Below are 18,510 nucleotides of genomic sequence, written 5' to 3' on the forward strand. Positions count from 1 at the left end.
TGAAACATATGGCGACAAATCCAGATTCCACCGATCAAGGAATTCCTTTTGATGGGAATCCTAGTCCTTTTCCTCCTTTTGGAAATATTGGTGCTCCTTATATGGCTACATTTTCCCTTCTAGGATTTACCATTGGCATGCCAATATGGTTGTTTCCAACCTCCTTGGATCAAAATGTCATGATTTCTCTACAATCGAGTACACCTCCAACTGGACAAAATCAACCTCTAGTTGATCCTAAAGTTGACCCTTTGCCTTCTTCCTCGGTTGTTTCTTCCTCCCCTTCTTCCTCTTCGCCTGGTGAAAGTATTGGTACTAGTAACCAAGTGGCTAAGGAGAAGAAGAAGAAGAAGCAAATTTAGCAGAGGGGCAATCAAGCAACCATTGCTTTGAATGCAACATCTAATGAGAAATCATTCATCAAGCCTCAGAAAGTTCGATATCCATGCAAAATTTGTGTGGGAGACCATCTTCTTCAAAATTGTCCTGATATTCCTCAGATCTTAGAAGAATGGTCTTCTCGTTCACAACTATAGAAATTTTGAATAATTTAACACATATTCAATGGAGATTATCCTGATCATGTACTATTGTGGAAAACATACAAAATACATAAGCTCCTCTACGTTGATCATCAATATAGCAGCATCAATAACAATAAAACATCAAGAGCATTCACACATTAACACAGTATGTATCCCGGGGAAAGCATCTCGCTAAAAACCCCACACTATCTGTATATTAATGATTGAGTCATGTAACATTACACAGCATAATACTTCTCACAAGTATCTCCACCTCTGTTACACACAATACAGCTCAAATCTGATCTCCAAATCTCTTCCACTGCTTGCCTGCCTCCACTGCTCAATACCTACTCAAGAACTGATGAGAATGGCTCACCAAACTCGTTTTTCACCTGCAAAATAGTCACTCACACTTTGTTGGACGTGAGCACAAGCTATAATGTGGGAAAATACGTGAGCAAACTCATTGGCATACTCAATCCCTTTATTTTGCAAGATCTGGTGCACAACTATAGTCACAACTGATAGCAATCTGATTCTCTATCACCTGTCCCTGTTGAACTGAACATGCGTTGACATGCAACTGAGTTAAATGATGTATTCATTAGTTGTCTTATGAGTTAATAACTTGTGAATTAATTAATAACTAATTCACCCAACTCATATCTAGTCTATTTGCCAGTTAGACTAAATACAACCAGTTTAACAAAGCTAAACTGAACACAACTCCATCAACTCCACAATCAACTCCACCAAACTCAACTGATTGAGTTATAACTGAAGTCATGCATGCAACAACTCAACTGACTCATAAGAAAAGCGTATTTCCTTCTGACAGCTGCATGTGCCACCACTGTAGCTCAAACTGAAGTGCTCCAAGAGAATAAGATTAAGTCTATAGTCCAAATATTATTGTGAGATAATAATATTTGACTTTTCTATTTTTGACAGCTAGTCTAAAAATAGACTTTGATCACTCACACTGTGATCACTCACACTTTCATCAAAAATAGAAGTCCATCTATTTTTTCCCAACTTGATCAATCATCCATAAACAGCAACCTGCAATCCATAGACATGATCCATATGTCTAAAAATAGACATAGTCTAAAAAATAGACTTGCGCCAAAAATAGCCTGCGGGCCCACTTAGTGAAGGCGACTCTTTTCACTAAGCTCCATCATCTTGTTGCAATCTCAACACTCCCTCTCGACAAGGTATGGATTATCAGCAACCCCTATCCTGCCTCGGTGGTACTCGAATTTGCTCCTGGTGAGAGCCTTCGTCAGAATATCAGCATCCTGATCCTCCGTTGGAATGTACGAAAGTAACATGATCCTCCGCTGCACACAATCTCTGATATGATGGTACCTGATGTCAATATGTTTAGATCTATCATGAAATACAGGATTAGCCGAGAGTTTAATGCAACTCTGGTTATCACAGTAAATCACAGTAGGATCCAAATGAGAACCGAACAAACCAACTAGGATCTTCCTCATCCATATAGCCTCGCATGCAGCCAAACTTGCTGCCATATACTCGGCCTCCGCTAAACTGAGTGCCACGGATCTCTGTTTCCTGCTGTACCAAGAAACTGCTGTCGATCTAATACTGAAGACCCCTCCTGATGTGCCCTTTCTGTCTGTTGGGCTCCCTGCCCAATCTGCATCCGTGAAGCCACATTGCTTCACCTCATCCTCCTGTCTGTACCACAAACCATATCCCGATGTGCCTCTCAAGTAGCACAATACATGCTTGCCCGCCTTCCAGAAGAGCTTGGTAGGCTTAACCATAGCTTGTGAAAGCTGGTTAACTGCATAGCATATATCAGGTCGTGTATTGACCAAATACATCAGCGACCCCACCAACTGTCGATAAACAGTGGCATCCACTTCTTCTCCTGAAGTGGCATCCTCCTTCCTCCAACCTCCAAGAAGAGGAGTATCAACAGGCTTGCAGCCATGCATGTTGAACTTCTCCAGTATCTCCCGAGCATACTTTCCCTGAGAAACAAATAGTCCACCACTGCGCTACCATATTTCCAATCCCAGGAAATAGTGAAGGAGGCCCAAATCCTTCATCTCAAACTCTGTAGCAAGATCCTTCTTGCATGACAGTATCAACAGCTCATCACCCGTTAGAATCAAATCATCAACATACAGTACAATGATAAGCAACTTACCCTCCACCACAATCTGGTATAGGTTCGGATCCGCCTTGCTCTTGGAGAATCCAAGTCCTGTGAAATAGTTGTCTATCCGTGTGTACCAAGCACATGGTGCTTGCTTCAACCCATACAACACTCTCTTGAGCCTGCACACATGCGACTCACTGCTGAAGACTTCAAAGCCTTCGGGTTGCTCAATGTACACCTCCTCCTCAATGACTCCATTGAGGAATGCAGTCTTCACATCCATCTGATGAATGTGCCATCCCATCTGCGCTGAGAGAGCAAGAATCGTCCGTATGGAAGAATACCTTGCGACAGGTGAAAATGTCTCCTCATAATCGATCCCCTCAATCTGTGAAAAGCCTCGGGCAACAAATCTTGCCTTGTACTTCTCCACACTCCCGTCAGCTACCTGCTTAACTTTGTAGATCCATCTCGAACTCACCACTGATTTCCCTTCCGGTCTAGGAACAATCTCCCATGCACTGTTTCTGACAATAGAATCATACTCTTCCACCATGGCGTCTACCCATGCGGGATCCTCCACAGCTTCCTCGAAAGAGGATGGCTCAGTCACAACACACTTGCTCATAAGAGCCATGTATCTAGTGTACCGATCAGGTGACTGTCTCTACCTACATTGGGCTGTAGGTGGTCCTACAACTTTCTTTGCATCTTGAGCCAGTCGCTCAGCTTCTGTCAAGCGCTTTCGCCCTCTGATGGTTGGCCCTGCATGAGTGGTATCTTCCACTCCATGAACCTCGTCCTGTGGCTGATCCACGTCCTGAACCTCATCCTTAGGAACTAATAGCTCCTCATTTGCATGCAAGTGTAGCTCCCTCTCAAGCGAACAGTTCATGGCTTTCTCCTCCTGAAATTTTATATCCCTTCGCACAACAGTTTTACCACTGTCTGGAAAATACACACGATAGTTGTGGGGCGTATCAGTGTACCCCACAAATATCCCAACCTCTGCGGTCGGCTCCAACTTCTTCCTGGCATCCTTCGTCACATGCATGTAAACGTTAGCACCAAAAATCCTCAAATGAGAAAGATCAGGCTTCTTACCAGAATAAGCCTCCTCGGGTGTACTCATGCCAAGTATCCTATGAGGACAATGGTTCTGCACATAAACTACTGTATTGCATGCTTCCGCCCACAAGTGAAGGGGTAGGCCTTGATCATGCAACATTGCCCGTGCAGCACTGTTTTCGGGAAAAGTGTCTATTGAGAACGACCCTATCCCACTGGGTTGTGACAGAGACCTCAGAAACAAATAGGGAAAACTACTCTTGTATTCTCCTTTATGAACTATAAACGAAGATGATTAAGATGAACCAACCTGTGTCTTGCGCTAGTCCTTTGATCCAATCTCTCTTCTCTTTGGCAGCTCCCAGCTATCCGCTCCCTCACTTGCCCAGCGTCACCAAGTTCCTGCAAGTTCACAGAAGCAAGAAACTACACAAAGACATGGATTTATGTTCATAAAAAGCTTAGGATCAGATTTAAGCTAAACATACAAATATAACACACATCAAGGATATACAAGCATGTAGGAGAAACTCAAATAGTTTTATTGATAAAACAAGAAGATCCAGGAGGAGTTACAACCGATGATTCCTGATCCAACATCAACCTCCCAGCATAGAATCCCTTCTTCACCTCCAACAAAGCACAAATCACCCAATACTCTGATATCTATCACAAAACCAACAACAATTCTCAGCAATGTACAAAGTTCCAGCCTCTGGATCTCTTGGTGAGGGATCCATATATAGATGTATGCAAAGAGGATGAGTCAGCTCATGAATTGATTAGTGGCTTCTCTCTGTCAGTTCTTGCTTCCACTTGGAGACTGAGAGCCTCTTACTCATCACTGGTCGAATTCAGTGAGGCAAGTGTCATTGGAGAAGATTATGGAAGCTTCCATTGTCTCTCCACCTCGTGGAATGACTCTGCCACTTGTCATTTCCCGCTCAAAGCACCCTGGTAGTGCATTCAAGTGTGTTGCAACGAACCTAGCCAGTGTATTTGGGTGCTTTGCAACGCAGCTAGCTAGTGGAGCACCTGAAATGATCCTGTTTTGACTAGTTCTGAGTAGTTTCTGGTGGAGAACTTCTGGGAGAAGCTGTAATTTGTTGACCTTGTTTCTTTAGGAGCTGGAACAACCCTTTTAGGGACTTAGGATCCCTTGGTTTATGGACATTCATGCTTATAGCTGTAAGGAACAAAAATGTCTATAACAGTTGCCCCCTAAAGTATGAGGTCGTTTATCGGGTGAAATGCTTTATTAGGAGGATCCGAAGTTCTTCTAATGCTGGAGAGGAGACCTGTAATGAGATAAAATACAATATATTATTTTCATACTGTTTTCATGATCTAGCTGAGGCGGGCATTCCCATGCTCAGCTTTATAAATTCATTTTCATGTACATAGGATAGACAATCGTCTGATGATAGACTGATGATTCTGATGAAGTCATCATCCTTTTGGTAGGATGATTATCTGTGCTGCAATGCTGTACATTTCAATGTCTTTATTTTCCTGAATATATATCGCAGCCCGGATGGATGAAACTAGATCCGGGGTCTTCAATCTCGTCCGATCTTCACTCTAAGTACAAGTCGATCCATGTGAGAAATGTTTTGAAGTCGAACATGGAAAGACATCGCTTGATTACCAGTCAATGATGTAAACTGTTAACAAGCGCGAGAGGAATCACCGATAATGATAATGACCCTCAAGGTACTGCAGTACAATTCACGTGGTGTGAATAAAGGACTTGGCGTCGAACACCATGCAAAATCTTTCGGTCGAAGGTCATTGATGTATACCTGTCGTTGGAAGTGAGAAACTTGCCATTGAGGCATGCAAGCTTCAAAGTACTGAAGGGGTGTTCCTAGATCAACTTCTTGGATAATGAGCTGATGTCGACAAGAAGCGATCCGTCAAAGGAGGGCCTTAATGAATCCCACATCAATGACACGGAACGGAGCAAATGATTTTGATGGAGGTGAAAACGATCTGGTGACATACGGTTCAGGGTGGCGGTCATGAAAGAGTGAAGTATAATGTATGGTAGTGGATGGGACACGGGTGACTTCTCTGGATGACTTCTCTTGAACATGTCGGCGACACTTATGTGATGGATCGGTAGCATTTACCCCAAATGTGGATGGTATGGCGCGACCATGGTGATGTGACCGGTGAATGAAACAACCCAACCCGACTCTGGCACGGAGTGGAAGTGTCATGTTCAAGAGCGACTTGCTACCAATAAAGTTTCTTTGAGTTTTCTTCCCAATTTTTTCCCCAGTCATTTCTGACCAGTACCTCTTTATTTTTGTCAAGCTTGAGGAGGATAACATATTATGCTTGTTCTATAATTTTCCCTTCGGGCAAACCCATCGCTATGTTTTAACGAGCCTAGCGATAGTGAAACTCGTTCTCGTCTAAAGACAAGTTTGTCGCAATTAATCTTTTTAATGAGTCTCACGACAAAGATAACTCGGTCCTTTTCCTTTTTAGGGAGTCTGAAAAGGTACGTAAAGATAACTCCGGAATTCCCTTTTCGTCATCTAATCCCTTAAGTCCGAAAAAGTATAAAACAATACAGAAGGGATGAATTTTTGATACTTTTAACGAGCCGAACAAAACAAGCGCTCGATCTTTTTGTGCAATAATCCCTCAGGTCCAAAAAGATTAAAATCTAGAGGGATAGCACTTCCTGTCGCTTTAACGAGCTGGAAGGCCAAAACTCAACAATCTTTTCATATTTTACGAGTCAGATGAAAAGAGCTTAAAGAAGACTCGTCTTTTGAGGAATGAGTGATAAAACGGGTAGCAGCTGATTCCAGGTAAGGTTTGGAATTTTCCAATCACGGTAGTGTCACAAGGATGGCTAGTGAAATAACTCTTCACAGCTGTTCCTCAAAATGGGTAAACAATCAAATGGAGGTGAATGATCGGCCAATGGAAAAGTGGAGGTGACGGTGCAAACACGACCAAGGCTTTAATGGCTGAAAATGCTTCATTCACGATGGTTATTTACTGAGGATAGTTCATTTTTTAATGAGCTTAAACGCGGGTGGAAACATTTGTTCGATCTTATGTTTGTTTTTTAACGAGCTTGAACTATGTGCTAAAACTGCTCGATTAATCCAGTCATATGATAAGAATGTCTCATATAAAAACGAAAAATTTTAGATTTTTGCCCCACATCCTCTCTTTATGCAAGTTTGGTGACGACTAATCCTACGAGTTTAAAGGGTTAGAGGTCCTAAGAATTTAAAAAATAAATAGCCGCCCCTTGCTTGCATGCCAAAAGGTTTGCATGCCCCCAGGTATAAAACAGAGTTTCAAAGTTACCCCTCAATTTGCAGACAAAACATTTGTTCTATCAGGAGAGGCCTACCTCTTACAGGCTACCCAAAGATTGCTCTATTTGTGGTGCAAACAAAACACTTCTTTGGCGATGTTTACTGAGATAAACAAAGGTGAGTGACTCCGTCTGTCAACTCACATAACTTTGACAAGAGAATCTTATTCTAGAACAAACCCTCTTCCAATCATGTACGGGGTACGAACTAGTCATATTCTCCCGTGGAAACCTACTCTATATCTGAAGTTTTCTTGCCGAAGCAGACCAGGACGCATGCCCCCTGGGTTTCAGTCATATCCCTCCGAATTACTCGCGCTCATCGGGAGGACGGATTGGGACTTGAGACATTTCTTGCGTGAAGAGACCATTTAGGGACGGTATGTGACTATTTGCTATGCGTGATCCGGGAAATGAAAGTTAGTCCACGAGCTTGACCACTCTTCCTTCGTGCGGAAAACACATTACTCTAAAGAGTGAGGAGACGATGGCTCCCATGCAATAAATATAGTCTCGTCCAAGGAGTAGGTTATAATCCAAGGGTCCTTGAACGACCATGACGTTCATGCGAACTGTCTTCCCTCTCAATGTTATGGGCACATCGGGAAGGATCCCTAAAGGTCGACTGGTTCCTTTATCAAAGCCTATCAGATTTCTCATTTCAGGCAACAGCGATGGCGAACCAAGCGCTTTCCAAGCAATAGAGGAAAGGATACTCACAGAAGCCCCCTCATCTATGATGGTGCCAGCCATGACCATTCTATATATTTGAACGATAATTCGGAATGGTATGCTTGCTGGCAAACGGGGTCTGCCTAGTTGATTCCAGTCGAAGGATACAACTAGGTTGCTTGGAGGTGGGACCGAGTAGACGGCCGAGTATGGCTTTGACGAAATTCCTTCCTGCGGTAAAGGAATGGGTGGATTGCCCCCATGTTCGTCGGAGTCATTGTTGATGAAGAGAATTTGGACGGTGTCATCCTTATTCTCTTCAGTGACTGTATCATTCGAAGATAAAACCTCTGAAGGCAAGACCGGGTCAACTGTCGCCTCGACCTTTTGACTTTCATCTGGTATGGATTCAGTTGGTTTATCCTCAATGATAGACGCTTCAGCCGACCACTTGAGCGGGCCAGCTGGGTTCTCAACTAGTGACGGACTCGGCAAGAGTTTTTTATATCCAGGAGGAAGTCGTAACGGTGAAACCGGACGATCATCCAAAACTCTTTTAGCCTCGTCTAAGAAGGGACAATGGTGGAGGGCATGGTCGCCTTCGCACAGTCTACAGGGAAATCTAGCTTTCCCTTTTTGTCCTGGGGCTTCACTTTCACTAGTTGACGGTGTGCTTTCAACATGATCTCCAGAGGTTGATGACACCAGATTGTGCAAACGAGGAGACCAGTCCCTTAGTATCCGGGGGATGCAAGGACAATCTCTGTGAAAGTGGTCTCCTCTACAAATGACACATGGCGATTTAGGCCTGGTCGGTGCTGTGTGTGGATTTTCATTAGACGACACTCGTTTTCCCTTATTCACCTTTGGCTCCTTCTTCTTTTTCTCTTTCTTCTTCTTTTCCTTCTTCTCCTTAGGAACTTGGCTTTTAGCTTTACCAGTCCCGTCAAGTGAAGAAGAAGGAGGAGAGGAAGAATTAGAGGAAGTAGAAGGCTGGTGGGTAACTCTGGACTCGTCTAATTGCTGATTCGATTGTTCAGGAATAGTGGTGTTCTGAACAACATTAGTTGAGAAGAGCCATACTAGCAAGCCAATTGTCAGTCCTGGAAGCGACAATGTGGCCATATGGGGCGCACCAACATCTCCCCAAGAGGAGAAGGGACTAGGATTTCCACCAAGGGGAATTCCTTGGTTGGTAGGCTCCATTTTCTCAACCTAAAGATCAACGCAGGAAAAGGGTATGAATATTCCGTTTAAAATAAATTTTAACACGCTTTGACACAACTTTGTTTTTTCAGTTTTAAAGAGTCGAGAAAAAACAAAAGATGACTCTAGTCTCCTTTGATTTTTAATGAGCCTGAAGTGACAAGTGCTCAGATGGACCTTTTCCGTTAAGGAGTCTGAAAAGGAATGAAAGGGACTGCTCTGGAGGTCTAGGTAGAGGGAGTGCCAAACCAATCACAAAACCGCAAAATACTTTTTAGGGTACGACAGTCAATCTTCCCGAATGTTGTGTTCGGTGCATTGCGATCAGTAGGGCAGCCGACACGGCTTCCTATGGATAAAGGTTTTATGCCTATAGGGGTCTCCCAATATATACTCGACGGTATGTGGGAGCACAAGTCCGTACTGGCACTTATCGTCTCAAAGTGGAGGAATCACCCAACCATCAGTGAGGACAACAGTTACCAGGCTTTACGATGCCGGAATACGTCTCTAGCCTAGACCTCTAGATGTTGTGCGTTAAGTTACAAAGCGTTGTTAAGTTCATTGAATTTATTTTAGGTTGATCTTTCTTATGAAGTTTGCCTTTTGGGTTCACCACGAGATGTAGATGTAATTCCTAAAATGCAATCCAAAGATGATAAGCAAGCTTTTATCTCTTTTCAGCAATGAAAATCCTAACTACAAGGGGAAAAGAAAGACACAATTTTTTCTCAAAGAGCAAAGAGCACACTATAAATGCACTTTTCCTAAATCAAGCCATACAAACTGTCAATATGCAAATGCACTTGTGCATGTATTTGTTTTTCACTTTCTTAATATTGATGCCTAAAAATAAAGTTGTTGTACAAATTTGAATTCGCTTTCAAGTGAAAAACACAAACAAGCTTCTTTTCGAAATCAAAAGGTAGAGACGATTACGACACTTTATGATTTTGAAGTAAACACTTGTTTCGACACTAGAAATTCACGAATTCAAGGCAAAGGCAAAAGTAAAAGCGTAATCAACTGTCAACAACAAATAAACTCTCTCCTAAGATCAAAATCGACACTTACGACAGATCTAAATCTAAGGACGACAGTATGACTAGTTTACTTTTGCAATGGGAAACTGTAAATGATGTAACAAACACACAAAAACAAATACAGTTTCTTTTATACAACTGAGGCGGAATTAAGGCAAAGAAAAGGGGCTTTTAAATAGACAAACACACTGATCACAGGCTGCAAAAATCAGAGGCAAAACTGGAAAAAGTGAGCAAAGAACCTCAGCTAGGTAGGGCTAGGTTGATCAACGCACCTGCTACACAGAGAAACTGAATTGCAATGCAGGTATCCCTCTCGGGAACTACGCTGAAATGCAGAGTCTCTTCACAGAGCCTACGATGGAGCAGAAACGAGAATTCTCTCTGGGTTCTGGGTCACGGTTTGCAGTTTAATCTATGGTTTTTGGCCGGGTAAAAGCAATCAATAGTGCACAATCAGAGGGTTGATTTACAAGAGGCTTAAGAGCTATCACAAAGGGTAATCAGATCATTTGTGAGTCAACTGTTCAGATCATAAAAAGGTCCAGCGAATGGACTAGAGTAGCAGATGTCTACTTTGCATTTGTAAATGGAAAATGCAGTTCGATTCGCTACTCTTAAGTTTATGAGATGAACAACAATAGAAACACAAACAAACTAACTAGACACGATCCCCAGTGGAGTCGCCATTTTGTTTTCGGGAAAAGTGTATATTCAGAATGACCTGTTGTGGTCACCAAAAACCCCCCTTCTTCACTTGACATTAGCAATAACGTCAAGCAAAGAGGGGACCCTGAACAAAAATCCCAAAAAATATTTTTCTAAAGTTTTTGTATTTCTCTCCCTAAGGCTTAAATCGCATCGCAAAGAAAGGCCGAAGCATTGCTCGAGCGCGAAAAGCAAGACTGCGAAGGAGCGATGCGAAGTTCATCGCGTCGCATACATCACACGTGCCCCTTTAAAAGAAGACCTTCGAGAAATGCCGATCGCCGATATGCGATATCGCAAATCGCAAGCATCGCGCTATACGGCATAACCATTAAACAAAATTTGCGATATCTGCGATTTGCGATCTGCGATGGCAGCAATTTGCGATCTGAAAAGACTTATCACACGATAAACCTAGGATTAAGTGCGCGCCTTAAAGGAATTTAATGACCGCATGCTTGAGTATCTAGGAATGATTTCATTACATTTATCGAAGAGTCAAGTCATGATGAATGTCAGGGTTATGCATTCATTAGAGATTAATACTTTCACGTCAAATCTTTTCATTTCCCTTCTTCTTTGCGTAGACTGCAAGACACGCAACTAATATAAGTTTATATGCAGGAAACATTTGAGGGAAAGAGGAAAGTGCCAATCAGATAGTAAAGAGAGAATGCCTCCGCAAACAGATGCTGCATGCAGCAGAACCGCAGATTCCAGACTATCAGCCAACTGGCACTGATGAAATTAGACTATTCAGGACTCAGAGTCAAAGGCGCACAAAAGCAGCGTGTTCAGAAAAGATCCTGAAGCTCAGACTTGGTAAAGCAGAGAAAGAAGCGCATGAGAAGGAAGACGCTTCAGGAAAACCTGGAACAAAGAACGGAAACAATTCTTAAAACAGGGGGATGTCCATACAACATGACTCCTAACCCACTCAGTAATTCGCACGACCGAAAACCGAAAACAGCAACAGCAAAATCAGTTCGAGAAGAACCTGGGTTATGCTAAGTATACACGTGGCGAATACACCCAGCTAGAGAAAGGTTTTCGAAAATATCTTATGTTCTGCCGGAAGGAAGTGCCAGCTCCTGTTATTTCCACTTTTATCTCCAGAGCGAAAGAAGAAAGCGGCCAGTCGACTCTTCCCAGGAAAACGTTGCACTGTTGACAGCACTAAAGAGAATATACAGAAACGGTCAGAAATTAGATTTTAAGTTTAGAAAGAAAGTTGCTTTTAGTAAAAGGGCGGTCATTTGAAGCCGATTCCCTAATTTCATGTAATTAAGATTGATTAGTTAGTAGTATTTAACCCTTCTCATGGTTTTTGGAGAAGGGTCCGGAAATCTGTCAAAAAACTTATCCTCAGAACATGCACTTCTGCACCCTCAGAGGAGGTTTTTGATGAATAGATGGATCAAGATTTATTTATGTTTGCATTTTAATATCTGTTACTGATGTTGCACTTCTGTACTCTTAGCAGATGTTAGAACAAGTAGAAATAAATCATTATTACTTGAAGTTTATTGGTGAAGTTAGTCATAAATGGTACTTTTATCTCTTGACTAGATTCTGCTAGTATCCCTAAAGTGATATGTAGCTGAGTTCTTTATATGTTATTGTATGAATGTCTGCATTACCATTTGGCACTTCTGTACGGTGGGATCATTTAATCATGCTTAACATATAGAAGACTGATTATGCGATATGCTGTTCACAACTATTCTGCCTAACTTCTTATGCAGAATGGTTTATCTTTATTGGTTTATATTCTGATATCAGTTGAATGATCTTTATTACCAGCTGCTGTTAGAAATCTTTCTAGATCGCATAAACAAAAGAAAAACACCCCGGGTTAGCATAGATCAGATGTATTTCTCTTCATTAGATTACATTAGCATAGAGTTAGTTTAGCAGTTAGAATCGAGACTAGTTTAGAAAAACCTCTAGATTAATATCATCAGACTCTACGCACACACACACACCCATCACATTGGGAAACTGGTCCCATTACCCCTAGTTGGACCCGCTACTCCAAACGGGCAAGGAGCCGCCAACCAGGTTCTGGACCGGGTGGGTATCCCCCTTGTTGTTGACCCGACTTCGGGCCCCTCAACATTTCTGGCGCTAGAAGGAGGGCCTGAGCTATGAATGGCGCATAATTCAAAATTCAAATACCATTCTAAGAGAAAATCACCCTCACCAACTTCCACAACTTCCCCGGTACGACTAAACTCGGAACTGGAAGTCGCTCGGACATCCACCGCTGCTATACATCCCGATACATCAGAACAACTTATTTTCGATCCCCCTGAAGTTCAAACCTTGATCCGTAAACTCCATGGATTCTCTATTTTTAACCAGAAATCTGATAAATCTAAAGGCAACTTGACTTCGCAATACAACCCTGCTCATCCCCTGACCCAATTGAAGATTGAAAAGTTCGGCATTCAGCCAACTGAAATCCCTCTCCCCACTAGGAAAAGAGCAAGGAAAGCACTTCAAGAGTCTGACAGAGAGACTCTTTCATCCACCTTGTCCATTTCAACTCCCTCTCCGCGAAGTCAACCACCCACATCTCCACCTCAAATCACTCATCCATCTTCCGCAACCCTTCCTCCACAATCGTCAAAGATCGTAACATCTCTATCTTCTCAACCTCGAAGATCATCTTCTGCACTTTTATTAACCAGCAACTCAGCGATGGCACAATCTCCATGGAACAACCCTGGGGCGGTTTTAATGCCTCCACCCCTAAGTCCAATACCTGCCCATCCTGAGAAGTGGTTACCAAAGTTCAATCCAGAAACTGGAATTCTAGCTGAAGAACATATCAATAATTTCATGCTTTCTGTTAATCTCAACGGGGTCACCAACGAAGATGCCGTGATCCGACTCTTCCCCTATACGATGCAAGGGACAGCCGGGTCATGGTACTTTTCGCTACCCTCCAGATCTATCACCAGCTGGGATATTTTTAAAAATCAATTTCTCACCAAATTCGGCGATGATAGATCGACAGCGACACTGATCAACGATCTGTCCAATCTTAAAGCTGAGGCTAGGGAACCCATTAAAGATTTTAACTTACGGTTCAACAAGATCCTCAATAAAGTCCCCGCTGCTTCCCAGCCCAGCGAGGAAGTAAGATGCGAATGGTACATCACGGCCTTACCTTCAAACTTGGCCATCTTCGTAGATAGGGCAAGCAAGACAACCTTAGTCGAAAACTTGGCTGAGGCATTGGCAGTCGAAAGACGCGTAGTAGCCCTAGAAAAGATATCTACAATCGAAGAGCGTAAATCTAAGAAAATCTCTTTCAAAGAAGAAACCAAGAAGAAGCAAACGAAGGATCCTTTCGACATGGAAGGATTACAAAAAGTCTTGAAAGCCATGTCTAATGAGATGATTGACATAAGAAAGCAAGTAGCAGAATCATCCCCAAGAAAGCCTTTTAGGAATTTCAAAAGAAATCCCCCTATGGAGACGAAGCCACCCAACGTGGTCTCAAATGTGGAATCTGAAGAAGAAGAAGAAGAGAGCACCATCGAAACGCAGACCGACGACAAAGAAGTGGTGGAACTGCAAGGAATGTGGGATTTCATCCTCCCACAAGAGGAAGATCAAGAAGCACTTTCGGTTAGCACACGAAGCAGAAATCAACTTGATCCTCCCCAGACTACCCCAAAACAGAAGGGCGCAAGCCCTCCAGTGAAAGAAAAGGTCGCAACAAAGAAGACAACCCCTAAAGCGACCTCATTTAGTCCAGTCCAATCAGAGCAATCGCCTCCATCAAAGACACTAATAGTGTCGAATGAAATGGAGTATAACATTATCGACGACATGAAGAAGACTAGGGCTAATATCACCTTGTACGAGTTGAGCAAATTGAAACACCAACAGAAGATCATGATGAAAGAGTTACACGCCGTACCTACTGCACCTCTACCTACAGCTATAGCTTCCCATAATATAGGAAGACCCCTAATCAACGCGATCAATAAAATCGATCCAAATGACATCGCTTTGATTGGAGGGAGGTCTAGATCTCACACTCCTCCTTTCCTCCTCACTTATGAGATCTTTAACAGAAACGTGCATAACTGTTTGGTTGATTCTGGTGCTTCAACCAATATTCTACCCAAGTCAATATGTGCCAAACTTAATGTTCAACCGCAAAAATCCGCAGTGCGCATAGTTCAACTTGATCGATCACAAGTCGAAGTGATAGGCGAACTTAATCAAGTGAACATAAGACTGTCGTCCAACCCCAAGGTATGCCAGGTCATCGATATTCTAGTTGCTGACATCCCTGAATTTTATGGTCTAATTCTTAGCAGGGATTGGTCCGAGAAGCTCCACGGATACTTTTCGACTGACTGGTCACACATGTGGTTACCCTTCAACGGGAAGCCAAATCAAATAAAGGTTGAACGAGAACTGCACCAAAAGTACATAGTGACGGATTTGGAGGGAGAGAACGAAGCCATAGCATACAACAGCAACATCATAGGCAACTACTCGGTAGACTCTTTCCTTGGAAATTTCAATGCTCACATATCACCATATTTAGAAAATCCAGTCGTGTCCCAAGTAGAAAACGTTTCCCAGACTGATGATTCAAAATGTGTTAGTTTCTTAGATAACCCTGTAAATACTTCTTTATTTTGGAAATTATATTTTGATGGCTCTAAGTCCAATGAGGGAGCGGGAGCAGGATGCGTCTTGATTAGCCCGGACGGAAATAAGACCATGCTCACATGCAGGCTGGAGTTCGATTGCACGAACAACACAGCGGAATACGAAGCCTTGGTGCAAGGCCTATACAAAGCAATCGGCTGCAACGTCAAATATCTTCAAGTCTTTGGAGATTCCAAGATCGTCGTCAAACAGGTACGTAACACCATACACTGCCTGTCTAGTCATTTAAAGCACTATCAATCTTTAGTGCAAGATCTCACTGCACATTTTACAGCATTCAATATTTCATCAATCCCAAGACTTCACAATGCAAGCGTAGACCTGCTAGCAAACGTAGCCTCCAGACTCATCCCCTCCGAAGACTTTAGTCCAGATAGGTTTTCCATAGAATTAATTTTTAAACCGTCTATCCCTGACAACATCACCAACTGGAGAGTATTCAACGACGACCCAGACATCGTAAGTTTCCTTACCTCTGAAGGATCCTACTCAAACCAGATAATCGACGAGGACTGTCATGACCACCAAATACAACAAAATGGCACTGATAATGCTATACCCAAATCAGTGGTCAAATTAGAAGATTTGTATGACTTAAAAAGTCGGTTCAAAAGGTCAGCTAACGCCAAAATTTACAGTTCAACTCTGAACTACGAATCAGTGAACTTAGGAACCGAAGAGAAACCCCAAAACGTCAATCTAGGCCAAGGCCTGACTCCTGAAGAAAAGTCAGCATACATCCGTCTTCTACGACAGTACAAAAACGTCTTTGCCTGGAACTACGATGAGCTGAAAACTTATAACACTTCTATCATTCAACACACTATCCCTATGATTGAAAACGAGAAACCTGTCCAACAGAAGCTCAGGAAAATCCACCCCAACCTGGAAAATCAGATAAAAACTGAGCTGAATAAGTTGTTGAGAGCTAGAATAATTTTCCCGGTCAGACATTCCAAATGGGTATCCAATATGGTACCTGTTAGGAAGAAAAACAGAGATATTAGAATCTGCATCGACTTCCGGAATCTCAACAAAGCCTGTCAGAAAGACAATTTTCCCCTCCCACCTATGGAGCAAATATTACAGGCTGTAGCAGGCTCAGAATTGATGTCTTCCCTAGATGGATTTTCAGGATATAATCAAGTGCTGGTACACCCAGACGATCAGCTAAAAACCACCTTCCAAACTAAATGGGGTACCTACGCGTATCGGAAGATGCCGTTCGGTCTGATCAACACCGACGCTACTTTTCAAAGAGCTATGGACATTGCATTCAAAGGGTTAGTCAATAAATCAGTAGTGATTTACCTGGATGATATAACTGTGTACTCCAAGAACCGAAGTGACCATCTCAAAGATTTGAAGCAAATCTTTCAAAGATGTTTAAGGTATGGAATCTCGCTTAACCCGAAGAAATCTTTTTTCGCGTTGAGTGAAGGAAAATTGCTAGGGTTCATAGTGTCTAAATCGGGCATTCACATTGAACCTGACAGAATCAAAGAAATTTCCGAGATATCCATGCCCCATAACAAAAAGACCATGCAATCTTTCCTAGGATAGATCAATTTTGTGAAAAGATTTGTCCCAGATTTTTCACGTATTATTTCTCCTTTACAAAAAATGATAAAAAAGAATTCAAACTTTAAATGGGGTATAGACGAGCACGAAGCATTTAACTTAATCAAACAAGCCATCATCAACGCTCCATCCCTAGCAACCCCAAATTTTTCAGAACCATTCATCTTATACACGTTTGCCTTAGAAAATTCTTATGCTGCGATCTTGACCCAGGCAAACCAAGAAAAGGCAGAAGCCCCAATCGCATTCTTTAGCTCAAACTTACAAGGTGTTGAGCTGAAATATTCGGATGTAGAGAAACAGGCGTATGCCTTTTTCAAAGTGGTCAAATATTTCAGACCCTTCTTGCTAAAGGCCCATACCAAGGTCATAGTACCATTCCCAGCGGTAAGAAACCTCCTGATTCAGAAAGACGTGGGTGAAAAGAGAGCGAATTGGATCACCGCCTTGCAAGAATACGACCTGGAAATCAAGCTGGCACACATCGTAAGAGGCCAAGGCTTCTGCAAGATGTTAGCCGGAGCATCGCAAATCCCCGAAGAATCGCCTGAAGAGGTACACACGTATGAGGTAAGCCTAAACGACGCAGAATCATTTTATGCTGACATCATTTATTTCCTGAAAAATGGATATGCTCCATTTCACCTGGATCACATCAAAAAGAGAGCCCTGAGGTTGAAAGCTAAACAATATCAGCTCGTAGATGATGTCTTGTTTAAAAGAAACTATGATTCTGTGCTTCTTAGATGTCTTGAGAAAACTAAAGCCGAAAAGGTTTTGCAGGAACTCCACGATGGACCAGCAGGTGGACACTATGCTGGAGAAGCCACCGCACACAAAATCTTACGTGCAGGATACTACTGGCCCACGATGTTCAAAGACTCGTACAATCACGTAAGAAAATGCCAAGTCTGCCAAACGGCTGCAGGGAAACAAAAGAAGTCATCCATGCCACTGCAGCCAGTTAACATCGAACAGCCGTTCAGCCAATGGGGCCTGGACATAATAGGTGAGATCGTTCCTCACTCCTCTAAACAACATAGGTATATCCTCACTGCAACTGACTATTTTACTAAATGGGTAGAGGCAGTTCCTCTCAAGACAGCTAATTCTGAAAACATTGTTGAATTCATAGATCAGTTCATCATTACTAGGTTTGGATTGCCAACGGCCTTAATATTTGATAACGCTTCATATTTTTCTGGAAATACCATGACTGAGTTCGCACTCAAAAGAGGGTTCAAACTAAAGTATTCCGCCAACTACTATCCGCAAGGTAATGGGTTGGCTGAATCAACGAACAAGAACCTAATCAGGATCATCAAAAAGACAGTCGACCAAAACCAAAAGAATTGGCACAAAGCGCTGGTAAACGCCTTATGGGCAGACAGAATTACCAAGAAAACCTCTATTGGGACTTCTCCCTTTAATTTGGTTTACGGGAGAGAAGTAGTTCTTCCTACTCACTTACTCATTCCCTCCTTGTCCTTAGTACAATACATTGATGAAGTACCTACTTCT

This window comes from Pinus tabuliformis, chromosome 6 (genome assembly GCF_031772625.1).
Source record: "Pinus tabuliformis cultivar Carrire ecotype Pingquan chromosome 6, CPIR1, whole genome shotgun sequence".
In the NCBI taxonomy this organism is placed as follows: domain Eukaryota; kingdom Viridiplantae; phylum Streptophyta; class Pinopsida; order Pinales; family Pinaceae; genus Pinus; species Pinus tabuliformis.